The following is a 13157-nucleotide window of genomic DNA, read 5'->3' on the forward strand; positions in this document are numbered from 1 at the left end:
CTTTCATGTGGCGGCTGCAAATCGCTGTGTACACACACATCGACTGTACTTTCTCAGTCCCAATTGTTCGAAACTCCCTGAAAACTTCCTATTAAGCAAACGGTTTAAAAGGATCCCATCATTCTCCCTCCCCCACCTGCTTGGGGTCTACAAAACAACTTGACTAGTACAACTAGTAAAAATCTCTACAATGGTGGTACATTGTTATTTCCTGCTCTCACACCTGATAATATTGCACCCCATCCTAACTGGGAAAAAGCTCTGTAACTGCTGCTGTTCTCTTCAGCTGTGGAGCTTTCACTATCTACTCGTGCACAAAATTAACTCTGGAGAAAGTGTTGTCACCGCACTGTCTCCTGCATGGCAGTTGCAGGAGGAAGCAAGTGCTGTTGTACCGGATAGCATTGGTCAAGCTGCGAATGCAGCAGAATGGTCACTATTGGTGATTCGCTTTGGTTCACATGAATTTTTAAGATTGATGGATCTAAACATTGCAGGAGGGTGAAAAACTTCTCTAAACCAACAAAAGCTGGAGATAATTTTTGAGCTCGTTAAGGCTGCTAATTGGGCTGAACTGAGAAAGGCTTGGAGGGGAACCTGGAAGGGTCACATAGGGGTCATAGATAAAATAGCAGGAAGGCAACAGGAACAAAAGTGAGAGGATCAGAGCAAGGGGGAAGGAAACAGCGGCACTGGGAGCTTATTGCCTGGGTTTAGCCACCTGAGGAGTCAGGCTCTCTCTGGGCTGCAGTCACCCTCTGAACGTGCTCTTCTGCCCTGACAGCAAAAGGATCTAGTTACTTAACTCAAACAAGATGGTCTGAGCCGTTGTATCTGCCTGCTGCCATGTGCCTCGTCCCTCCTTCAGCATCCCTCCCCATCAGCGCTTTTCAGAGGAAAATGGTCCTCTCTCTCTTACAGAGGAATCGAGGCACAGGATAGGGGTCATTGGCTCATCACTGGGGGAAAGGAGGATGTTGCAGCTTAACACCCCCAGACCTACTGTGGCCACTGAGGAAAGTCCCACCTTCATGCCCAGGAGAGGCCAAGGTCTATCAGCTGTAGCTCCTTTTGGTGGCTGACCTTGCTTTCACTGGAGACCGACAACACTGCAGCAAAACAAGAAAGAGAACAGAAATGGTTCTGTGCTGCAGAAACCTTCCCTCTTTGAGGCTGGTCCTTCTACAGGACCATCCTCAGCACGTCCTCCTGGAGCTGGGAGGGAAAGAGAGATGAGAAGTGAGGAGCTGCTGCCCTAAAGCATCCCTGGTATACCTGGCCATCCTTTGCTGAACTTGGAGGGTGGCTTTCGTTCTTGTTTTCACTTCTTTTGCGGAAGAGTTGGGTACTTCTTGATTCCTGCATCTCTTCTGGCTCACATGTGTGCTTTTGACAGAACTTGTACGTTCAGATCTCATCTGGGCGAGGGGGTGAATGTCTCTTTAAGCAGAAGTAGGTACAGATGTTGGCATGTCTGGACTTTGAAGAGTCCAAGGAAGGCTGTTTGCTCAGCAAACTTTTTAGCAGTCTCCTGTGGTTAAGTCCATTTTGTTTTCCTAATAATTAAAAAATATATATATACACTCCAGTCCCCTGTAAAATTAAAAGCAGAAGGCTGAACCTGTATATGGAAAACTGGAAAAGAACTTCCTCCAGAAATCTGATGCTGAGGTCCTGAGCAAAGTGATGCCACCTGCAAGATTTAACTGGTCCAGGAGCAGCCAACCTGCAGCTCCGGTTTCCGTGCCAGTTCCCTGGCTGCGGCAGCAGTGAGACAACAGGAGCTGCTGGATCTGATGTCTCTGGGTCAACCTGGGATCTGGCTGCATGATCAGCTGGGTCTAATCCTGCCAGAGAGTACTGGAGCCACTGGAAATGACCCTGGACTTCCTTCTTCCTCAGCTTTCCAAAATAGGTGCTAAGTCTTGGTCGAGTTAAGGGTACGTGGCTTGCAACAGCAGGCAGGGTGGTGAATCCCTCTTCTTACACCCCTAGTCCATGGTTCTGCTTTGTTTTTAATGCAGAGATCCACCTGCTGTGATGCCTTGAGGATCTTATCATACCTTGGTAAAATAGCTCTCCTGACTGTATGCTCTGAGCAGTGGTTTTTTTCTTAAAGAATACTGGGATTATCAAGATTTGGATTAGCAAGCAATTTCCTGAGTTTCTCAACATCATAAATGAGGTCAAAAAGGTCTTTTTGAATGGAACCCATTAATCTCCTTGTTGTTAGCAAGGAAACGTTGAAAAGTGCAGGTGTTAACAGTCGCTGTGTTATTTTTGGGAGAATGTGAACTGAAACACTCACAGGAAGCGTAGTATTCCCCTGCCAGCATCCTGGAGTATTATTTTAGGCAGCAGAACTAAGGGTTATGTGCAGGATTATGCTTTCATCACACCTTTAGGGCTAGAGCACTTCGTGTGCAAGAATTTTGCCTGGAGCATTTCTTTTCTCTGTCTCTTTCTTCTGTTTTTGAAAATTAAAATAATCACTGTGGTCCCCGTTCACCAGCAACATTACAATGCGACTTCTAGATAAAAGCAGGATGGAAACCGGTCACAAGCAGAGCAGCTCCCTGTCTGCGGTGATCTGAAGGGATCCCTTCAGCGTGCTCTGAAACACAGCAAAGCGAGGGCATTCATTCCTCAGGCTGCTCTTTGAAAGGCTTCTTCAGCAAAGCCTTTTTTTCAAATATGCTACTGGAAATGAGCCCAGGTAGGAGCTTTTGGATCTGGATCCAATATCCAGCCTGTTTGCTGACTTTAGGAAGAGACCCTGGAGTAGGTGCAAGAAATGAATGGGAAGGGATCGGGCATGTGTGGAGGTGAAGCGATATGCTGAAGGTCACAGGGTGCCTTGGTAGTAGAGCAAAAATGAAACAAGAGATTTGGGCTCTTGGAGAGCTCTAGCCATCAGACCGCCGCTGCCTCCTGATACAGACGTTTTCCCCTAATTGCAATCCCAAGCCCTGTAGCTAAAGCAAGATCCATACCCTCACAGCAACAACGCAGGCTTGTGTTTCAGGCCCATGTCTAAATTTGTTTACTAATTGAAAGCTTTCCAAAGCATGTGAACTTCTCTGCGTACAGCAGACAGAGCTGTAATACATTCTGATGGCAAAGAAAAGTGGGGAAGGGAATAAAATAGAAGACAAACATGCAAATTCATGTTAATGGTAATGAATAGTAAATAAAGCAACCTGACTGCTGCAGAAGCACTGTTTCCTAAGTATTGATGCCTTATTATGTTATGGCTATGGAATTACTTGTTCTTTAAAGGATGACCTTATGTGGATGCCTCTGCATAGCCAGACAAAGTTAACGAAGCCACATCATAGGGTAAATGTCAGGCAGCATTGGTGGCTGAGTGAATGTGCTGGCTAGAGAAACTTTCCCCAGTGACATGAGATAGTTATAAAAAGAATCAACTCCATAGGGATCTATAGGGAAGTCATCCAGGATCACTCAAGAAATGAATGACCCTCAGAGATGAAGGCCTTGATGTTCCTCTCTGATACGAAAACATCAAGCAGAGGAGCAAAGTCACCCCAAACCTTCCCACTACTTGTTTTGGTTTGTGTTCTCCTTTTTACGGAGCTATTACTGGAGTACGTCAGCTCTCCAGCCAATGCAACCGGTAAACAAAGACAACCCATATTAAAATCTCTAAGATATAAGCAAACAAAAATCACAGGAATTTGTTTCCACCTCTGCCATCCTGTCTTGCACTATTGTTCCTAGATTTTTTTGTTTTGTTTTGTTTTTAGGGTTATGGAGTTTTGATTAACAAAGGAGACCCAACTTTTAAATGCTGCAGAAATGTTCTTGGCCATGCGAAATGTACTTGAGCTTTGCTCCAATGATGCCTATAGACTTCAGCTGATGTGATTTCTGCATGGTTACTAAGTTTGCAAATATAACTTCAGGTGAATGAGTGTGTAGATTAGTATTGCTTTGATAATTACCTAATCTGCACCCAGTTACTGTAATTACATGACTAATTAGGCACATAATAGGACTCCCCAGGTTTAAGGGCAAACCTATAAATGCCAGAAAAAGCTAGGTCTGTGGTCACATATTTATCCAGCAGTGAACAAGGGCCCCAGTAAACTCCCCAGAATACAGTGATGGCAATTCTATAACACAATCCAAATATCTCAGGAGGAAAGTTTTTCCCTAGATATAGTAGGCCAATAGGTGACTCAATCTTTAACCCTCTCTCTACTCATTTAATTAGTGCGTTAAATGTTGTTTCCCTAGGTGGGGGAGATCTAAGCAGGGTAGACTGGGCAAGCATCCTAGCCCACTAGCCCCGTAGTGCCCCTGATAGGGGAACTACTGATTGCTGTCCACTAAAAGGCAAAGGGAGGATAAATTCCCAGCAACCAAAGTCATAAATACTCGCTTTCACCTTAAATGGGATTAGCAAAGATACTCCCTTCTCTTAAATGCACTAATTTAAAATAATGCACTAACTCCCTAGCACTTTTTTTTTTTTTTACCTGACATCTGTTCAAACATCTGCTCAGCAGGGCAAGAATGAATCATATTACACTGATTATATTTGCTTAATTCTACCATGTAGTCTTTGATCCACATCAGGTCGACATGCCTAGCCAGATACCGCGAAAACCAAACTTCAATCTGTGTGTTATTGTGCCGAACAATTACAATAAAAGGCCCAGACCTTGGCTGTTGGCTGTGTCGACACAACAAGAAGAAAAGCCATTTCTGGTTTGCAGGCTGCTGTTTCCAAACAGCTGGCATCTGGAGGGAGAAAGCTTTTGCATCTCGCTCGTTGCTGAGGTTTATCCCCACAAAGGGGAGTCTGTAACGGAGCTTTATCGAGCTTTATTTGACGAGAGGGAGTTGCTGGTCCTGTGCGCAGGGTGGGCGCCCAACGGCGGCAGGACCCAGAGGGCACAATTCCCCACTCTGTCCCCCCCCCGGGCCGTTTCTTCATCAGTTGTTCCAAAATCCTCATTAAAGTTTTGGAAGGGGAAATCTTCTTTTCCTCATTACATCATTCCTAAAGGGATGCTGCAGTAAGAAGGGGATCACAGGCAATTTGGTTTTCCTGTGTGTACCCTAACCTTTGGCATTCAGACTAATTGAGCTCTATGTGCATGCGTGACAACTCTCCTCTGCTGCTATATGGGATTTCCAGTGTGTGCCCTTTCCAAAGTGCTGTTTAGAGTAATCCCCTAGATGTGTGACTCAGAAGATTTCTTTTGATTAAAAAATAAGAGGAGGAGGAAAGAAGAATTAAAAATCACCTAAGCCCAATGATTCTATTCCATGGTTTTAATTAGGTGGTTGGGAGCATACCAAAATCAAGTTACCGCACATTTGGAAGCATCTCAGGCAGCCGTACAAATTACTTAGTTAAAACTAAAAGCTTCAGAAATCCCATGGATTATGTGGAGGCCCAAACTAAAGCTTCATGGGACGAGTCAGAAGAGGGAAAGCTGTTTTTATTTACATTTGTTAAAGTGCTCGTCGTGGTAGAATATACAATGCAGCATGATAGTCTTCTCATATATATTTTTTTAATGCGCGTATATACAGATTTTTTTTCCTAAGATGGCATCAAAACTTTCAGAGTCAGACACAGTGAAAGGGAGACCTTCTGAACTGGAAAAGAAAGCTCAGAGGACCAAAATAATCTCTCCATCCAGTATGACTTGTTTTATTTCCCCCAAAGTTTTCAGTGATGTCTTGTGACGGACTTGAGATGTTCCTACACTGATATTCCTTATGGGAAAGTTCCCTGCACCCAAAATGAGAGACAATTTACCCAAAGAGCTTGGGTAGGTGGGTTTAACACAAGCATGTTATAGAGAGGCACTTTAATTATTTTTATGCAAGAAACTCAAACAATAGGTATGAGTACACAGAAAGGGCTGTTGCAAAATTAATCTGGTGAAGGGACTAACCCTTCTCTGGGATGTGTGTGTGGATATGCAGGATTTCCATATCAGTCAAAAGGGTCACATCTATAGCTCCAAAGGTCTAACACAGCACAAAGGTGGGAAGGCACATGGACACTTTGGGTTGAGGCTATTTCTTCATTATAGTGGGATAATGGAGGAATTACTGAGATATGTCCTAGATCTAGTAGAAGAACAAATAGGTATAGCCAGCCAGCCATGAACGTGTTTAAGCAGTAAAATCAGAAAGAGGTTTCCAACTACTGGAGGCCTGACATCTGGGGGAAGTCTTCTAACCAGGCCAGACAACGTCCTTCACGAATGAAACCTAGAGTTGTTTTTTAGGGTACATAGGATGCCAAGTGGTGGCAGCAGATGAGCCCATAAGCTGGGCCTGGCAGTTTCTTTTGATGTCATTTGGGCTTGGCGCTTCCTAGGGTTGCTCATAACTAGAGGGATTTTCTTCCTTTCCATTTTTGCTGCCCCCTTTCTAGGGATGCATTCAAAAAGACCAGCCCCTAACTGGTTAAAAAGAAAATAAATGACAGAACAAGCCAAAAGAGAGGTTATGCTGCAGAAATGCTGTGGGCATTCTTTTTTTTTTTTTTTTTCCACCAATAAAAAGAGGAAAATAAAATCCACACCCAGTGAAAGCAAATGACTTCTCACAAATGTCTTTGGTTAGTCAAAGCTTCACTGTCTTGGAAGGGGGAAAATATGTGCTGAATAGTTTCCAGCTAGTTTTAATTGGGATATCACTTGCTGATGTTCCTTAAAGGTTTATGTCAGGGTCACCTAGTGCGGACGATGAGTAGCCTTTCGTAGCATCAGTTTGAGTCCAAGGAAAATAACAGTGAACGTTATCGTCCTTTTTGCTCCCAGTTATAATGTGCTGGGGAGCCCGGAACGAGCGGAGGAGGGAAGGGGGGAGTGGAGGACAGGCCTGACACTCGCTTGAGGCATTGTACAGTTTCTTCATATCATCTTGATGTGTTTGGGTGTTTTCCCAAGCCAAGTTTCCTTGCTTTTGTCCTGCTCCCCTCCTCCTTTTCTGGTGTGGTTCACAAAAAAAAAAGCTGTTTATTGTGCCTAAGATGCCTTGTAAACCAGCCAGGAGGTCTGTAGGAATTTGCTAGCACTCTGCTGGTACCTGCTGGTCTCTCGCGTTTGGATGGCAGCACGTCAGAGAAAACACAGCAGCGTAAACTGCTCGTGGATCAGACCTACCTATGGACTTTATTGGCTTATGAACATCGACCTTCCTATGCCAAAGCAGTTGTGATAGCCATAGAATAATTTAGGTTGGAAGGGCCTTCTGGAGGTCATCTGGTCCCACTCAAAGCAGGGCCAGCTTTGAAGTTAAATCAGGGCCATCGTGTTTCTTACAGGCAGGCATCACACTGGAAAATCTGCCAGAGTTGGCAGTAATCAGCTTCTTTCTGGCAGGAGGGCCAAGCACTTTAAGCATCCCAGAAAGCCAGATGGTTTTCTCAGTCCCTGGAGTGATCTCTCCAGGCTGGGCTGGAGGTAGCTCAGCGGAGCAGCATGGTGGATTGAAGCTTTCATTCCTGGTTCCAGAGAGTAACACTCAAAACACCTACAGTTAATACATGGCTCGTGGGGAGGGGAAAAATTAAATATTAATGAAAAGCAAAGATCAGTTGGCCAGTTAAATCATCTGAAAGCAAAGCAGATGCAAAGGGATGACAGTTTCTTCCTTGTCTGCTGGCCAATTCTCTTCCTCAGGATTTCAATTACAAACCTCAATGCCTAGAGGTGGCAGGAAAGGCTTAAATTGTTCCACGCAGAATTGCAGCTTGGATGGAAGAAAACGTATTTATTTTTCCTGACGAGGATGGGGTCACGGTGATTTCTCCTCGCTGGGTTCCTTGCCATGAATGTGCTACAGGGGGAACCATAGGCTCTTGTTGGGCTTCCAGAGAATTTACTTTGAAACCTTTCTCAATGCCTCTGGAAGTAAGAAAAATGTTCCCATTCATTAATGCTCTGATGCAAGAGGGAGCGAGAAGAGAAGGAGAGTGCATGGTCAACTAGAATAAATGCAGCATTTCTGGGATTAAAGGTAGAGAAAAGGCAGGGGGAACTGTCATTTTTCATGGGGAAAGAAAAGAATTAAACTTTAAAAGGAATGGGTTTGCCAGAGCTCAGTGTAGGCTTTCTATTTTTATTATTCTAACTGTTGTGAGTTTAAAGTGATCTTATAAGATTTATTTTAGTCTGTGGTTTTGGATTCTCAGCTGATAGCAGACCACCTTTGAAATGTAAGAAAACCCAGCCAAATCAAGCCGCTACCCGTGTGCAGACCAGCCCATGCAGTTGCACGAAGTGGTCGTCGTAACCTCGGCAAGACTGGGGGAACAGCATCTCCATCGATCACATCTTCTCTGCCACATCTCTTCTCTGTCCCCTAAAATGCTCTCTATCTAGGCTTAAGGAGCCAGTTCCTGTTCTAATTTTTATATATATATACATTAAAAAAGTAAAAAAGATGATCCAAGATTTCTCCTGCATTAGTGGATTCTCTGGTGGGCAATTTTGATGTCTCCAGAGTTTTTTGTGGTGGTGGAAAGAGACCACCAGCTTCTGTGTGTGAACAGGAGGACTGAAGCCACCAGAAAAAAGAGGTTCAGAGATGGGACTTTGGCTGGTGTAGCCGGGGATATGCCATGTTCTCCCTTTGGCAGCTTCCTCTGTCCATCCTTATTTCCTTGTCGAGGAAACCAGGAGCTTGACCAGCCTTGGACTAGATTTGGCACGAGGCTCTGCCAATCTGCCTGGAAAAGTGCCCGGCAAATCCAGCAGCAAAATGAGTTTTCTCAGCTTTCCAGCAAAAGCAAAACCATTATTGCATTCTTCACAGCCATAATTAGATGAAAACTGACTATGTGAAGTTATCGGTGTTGAAATTATCAAGGGCCCAATTAAATGCCTTTATTAAATTCCCATTTAACCTGTACGTAAAGGAAGAGGGAAGTTTCTATGCACAGAAATCTGATTTGCCCCTCATAAGCTGAGTTTCGCATTCATTTTACAATCTGCAAAGACCTGATTTTTATTTATTTATATATATATTTTTATATATATGTATATATAAATATGTGTATATATATATATATATATTTCTTTAAAACATGTGAAGAAACTTTCCTGTTTTTCTGGGCATTGAGACTTGCAGGAAATGTATCACCACTTGATTTTTTTTTACTTTTCCAGGTCTGCAACCACTTAAATTCTGATACAGAGCCCTCTCTTTACCAGTGCACACCCATCTGATTTTACCCATGTTGTTCAATGTACATTATATCACCAGAAGGTAATTGTAGGTGGAAGTGACAGGACCTGGCGGTAAGATCTCACCCAGTGAGTGGCTTCTTGCCCTAGTTTTGCTTTCAACAAGCTTATTAAGCATTAAAGGAATCAAACTAGAAATTTCCAAGAAAAAAAGAATTAATCTCTCATAATAAACATACCATTATTCTGAGCTCTAGTAAGGACTGAGACATCAAAGAGGCTTTTTATTTAAACTCAAAAAGAAAATTGCAGGGAGACGGTGATCCAACACCTGATCCTGAAGTATTCTCCACTGTGCGGGCCCCCATCCAGCTGAAATTTTGTCAGCTGCAGTTTTTTCCATTGGGTTGGGTCCTGCAGGAGTAGCTTTACTGAAAATAATAGGAATTTGTAAGGGCATACCTTGTGTCTGCCTGAGTTGCCAGACTGGAGGAATCAAAGCCTGCTGCCCATGCTAGTGCCTGGAGCGATTGGCAGCTTCACTCAATGAGAGGTGGCAACATCTTCGTTTCGGACTGGCGATCCCTGGCCAAAGACAGGAGAAGAGGCAACAGCTTGGTGGGGAGAGGAACAAAGAAAGAAGAGCCTCTTAAAGAGGAGGTAAGCAGAGCTAAAAAGGACTTATTCAAGTGTTGAGTCCCAGGCACGTTAGATGAATCTGGAGAGGATGAAGCAATGGTGAAGAGATGAGGCAGAGCTGGGGTTTTCCCTTACTATTATATGCATGCATATTTTGCAATATGGAAAAATGAATTGGTGCCATCCACATGCTTCTCATGGCCCTAAGACGGGGGGAGGCCCCTTTGGCCCTAAGAGCACATGGGGCCATGCTGTCGCCAGGGAGATGTTTGGTCCGTGCCTCAGGGACCCCTCGCACAGGCTGTGCTAATGGGGAGGCAAATGCCCAGGGGGCTCCTTAATGCGCCCATCACCGCCAATCCCGGCCTTCCTGTAAGAGATGCTGCTCTGGGATGAGTTCGCATGCTCCTGAGGTTAAACCCTTGCAATTCTTAGGGGTGGGATTATCAAAGCCCTTGACATGGGACGAATTCTGCTCCTTTTGAAGCCAATAAGTGATAGCGAGGGTAGCTCCAGTAAGTGGCAGAATAAACTCTAAGTGCATGCTACAATTTGCTTTTTGCTTGAAGATCAACACGCTTATTATTGTAGGTTTGAAGTGGGACACTGCAAAAACATAAAAGCTCAGAAATCAAAGGTTTCCTGTTATAAATAATCCTATGTCCCTTAGGCATTGAAGGGGAAAATATAGCCAAGATTAGATTAAAAGATTTGGGGGGGTTTTGTGTTTTTTTTTCTTTTTAAAAAAATTCTAAAAATAACCTGTTGGTGGGAGGTCGACGTAAAGGTTTCTTTGCAGTTGTTTAAGAATATATTTATTATCATAGAATGTCAGTTTTTTTTCTGGCATAAATGTTAGCAACACGTATGTCTCCGCCACCAGGGATCCAGAATCTCATGCAAATTGAGTTCCTTTTTCCAGAATGCAAATTTCAGGCTTGTTAAAGTACAGTGAAAAACTGAGCTTATTTGATCTTTTTAAAAATCAGTTGCAAAATATCATGAACTTTAAAGGAATGGAAACAGAATGAGATCTAAAAGTGCTAAAAAATTTTTAGTAATAAATATGCTGATTTTACTCAACTCTATCTTTTTGTCCACAGATTTGTAATTCTCTCACTGGGGGAAACGGCAACAGAGAGGGCACTGTTTCATTCGCTGCTGTCTGATAAAATGCAGAGCCGTGGGAAGCTTGCTGCTGCTTCGCCAGTGGGATTAGGGCACGGAGCAGAGAACTGAAGTGTGAGCTCCAAGTGTAAAATTTCAAGTTAGCTGACAGTGAATTTTGTCTGCCATTTTTTCACCTAGTCATTTCATACTGAGAGGTCTTTCTTCAGCCCTCTGCAGAAGATATTCAGCTTTGGGAATATATTTTGTATCAGTGAAATCTGTCACCTTGCTAATCTGTTTCCTTCTGTACATATGCATGAAAATGCTGATTTTTAAATAGCATCTCTCTCCTATCCCGCTATAGATACTGCATTGATGCAGGCAAGTGTAACCCGAATTAGGAAGAGTAGTTCCAGCCCTGGAAATGATGGCAGAATGGTGCTGGTTTATCCGCTGTGCTCTGAACTGTGGTGATGCTTCTGCTGAAGGCACAGAAGGAAGCGTTTTGACAATTAATATTATAAACACGTCCATTCCCCAAGGCTGCGTTATACCTATGGCTGCCATGGCAAGACAAGGTTGGATTAACTTGTAGTTAATGCTAAGAGAGCAAGTGAAATACTTCAGACCTATCAAAAATATGTTTTGTCATAGAAACATGTAATCTGTATAAGAAAAAAAGGGGTAATGTTTCCGTTTATGAAAGGCATTTTACAGGACAGCAGTAAAAAGCTGCACAAGTCCTGTTAAACCTGAGCTTGTCAGAGCACCACAGCTTTGCTGCCCGTGAAGGCTGCGATGTGTGCTGACATGGCCCAGGTGGTTCACGTCAAAGCAGAGCTAGTGATGGCCTCCTTGGGGAGCAAAGCCTCCTCCCGGCCACGTGCCCTTCTGGTGTGCCTCTGCTTGCAGAGAAGGTTGGTAGACTCCAGGGTTGGTGGCCAGATTGGGCTAATATCAGACATCTTAAGACTATTGCTCTCTTGCAAAGACTAAATGTGGAAATAAGCTATGCTGAAGCTTATTAGACTAATGAGCAACTTGGTGGTCCTGCGTGAGAATGCAAAAGATGCAGGTCCTTGGCTCTACCACGGTCTGCTGGCTGGTCCTGGGCAAGTCCTTCACCCTTGTTTCCGCTTGTACCTGTTCTCTATCTCCAAAGTAAATTCTCTGATCCAGGATGCTGCTGCCCAGTTGTGCTCAACCACAGACTCCTCTAGGGTCTGAAGTGTGTGCAGTAGTACAAATAATACAGTGTTGTAAGGCACAGCAGTGCTCATTGGAGAGCCGTGTTCGTCCAGGGGAACACAGCTAGATGGTGCTGATAATTTACAGGAATGATTAAGCCTATTTCTGCCATAAATAATGTTGAAGAGCTTTGCCTTTTCAATCTCGACTGCTTGGAGAGATTCTTGATTTACAGTAAAACACCTTACTGCCTGATGCCTATGGTAGATCTTGTGCCAAATAATCTTAGCCCTCTAACAGGAGATTGAAGTATAGGTAGGGGCAATGGTTAGGCTGTATAGGAGGAGGAAGATCTAGACTCAGGCCAACATTTCCAAAGCTATCAGGTTTTTTTCATGGTCATCTTATCATCAATTGTCTTATCCTTTGCCTTGGTGTCTGTGTAGGTTTGCAGTTTGAAAGCACGTGGAGCCGAGACTTGTGTCATTGTGCAGTGATTACGCTAGTCTGATTTTCACTGGCAGGGATTTCCATTAACCTGTGTTAATGGAAATGAGTCCAGCGATGTAGCTATCAGTAGAAACGAGTGTCCTTAGATTTTTCTGGACAACCTCCAAAATGTTTTGGTAGGATTATGTTTCTGTTTTATTCCAGGTTTTATAGCATTGTAGATGATATAAAGTTAAATAAACTAGTCTCTCTCCTTTGGTCTGCACTTATTTATATCTACTATTTCCATGAGAATCAAGAAAAAACACACACGTAGGGTCAAAGCCTTGTTCCATATCAAATTTGCCCAAAGCTAATTGAATTGCAGGGAATATCTAAGAATGTTGCAAAAGTAACTTCTGGACCTATACACTTCTTGAGGCAAATTTTCAGTGGGTGTAAAAACAATGCATGTACGTCAGGGAAATATTTACCCTTTCTTATTTTCTTTTCTTTTTTTTCCTGAAGTTCATATATATGTAAAGAATGTAGCTTGAAGTAACTTTACCAAGCTCTTCTCTGGTGAAAATTTTTTAAAAAATTAAGGGC

The sequence above is a fragment of the Apteryx mantelli genome, chromosome 10 (assembly GCF_036417845.1).
Source record: "Apteryx mantelli isolate bAptMan1 chromosome 10, bAptMan1.hap1, whole genome shotgun sequence".
Taxonomy (NCBI): domain Eukaryota; kingdom Metazoa; phylum Chordata; class Aves; order Apterygiformes; family Apterygidae; genus Apteryx; species Apteryx mantelli.